A 340-nucleotide genomic window follows, 5' to 3' on the forward strand; every position below is an offset into this window, starting at 1 on the left:
CACGCTTGGAGTGGGTAGCACTGGGAGTATTAGCTATTGAGGAGCTACAGCGAATTCTGGGGTGGCTGTAGCCCACCCCATAGCCCCGCTCCCAGCACTGCCACCGTCCACCCCGAATGCAGCCCTGGCCCAGGCCCTCTGCCAGGAAGAACCTGGTGCCACCCTGTCCCAGCCCACAGCACTAGCCTGCAGTGCCAGCCCACCTTTCTCCCGTGCACAGCTCAGAGGGGCATATGCACCCCATGCCTCCCTCCTGGAGGGGGGAGGCACGCACTGGCAAGAGCTGCCCTCTCAATGAGCCACTCACGGCTCTGTCTGGCACCCTGCCCTGGCTGTGCAT

This window comes from Crocodylus porosus, unplaced genomic scaffold, assembly GCF_001723895.1.
Source record: "Crocodylus porosus isolate Cpor-Errol unplaced genomic scaffold, CroPor_comp1, whole genome shotgun sequence".
In the NCBI taxonomy this organism is placed as follows: domain Eukaryota; kingdom Metazoa; phylum Chordata; order Crocodylia; family Crocodylidae; genus Crocodylus; species Crocodylus porosus.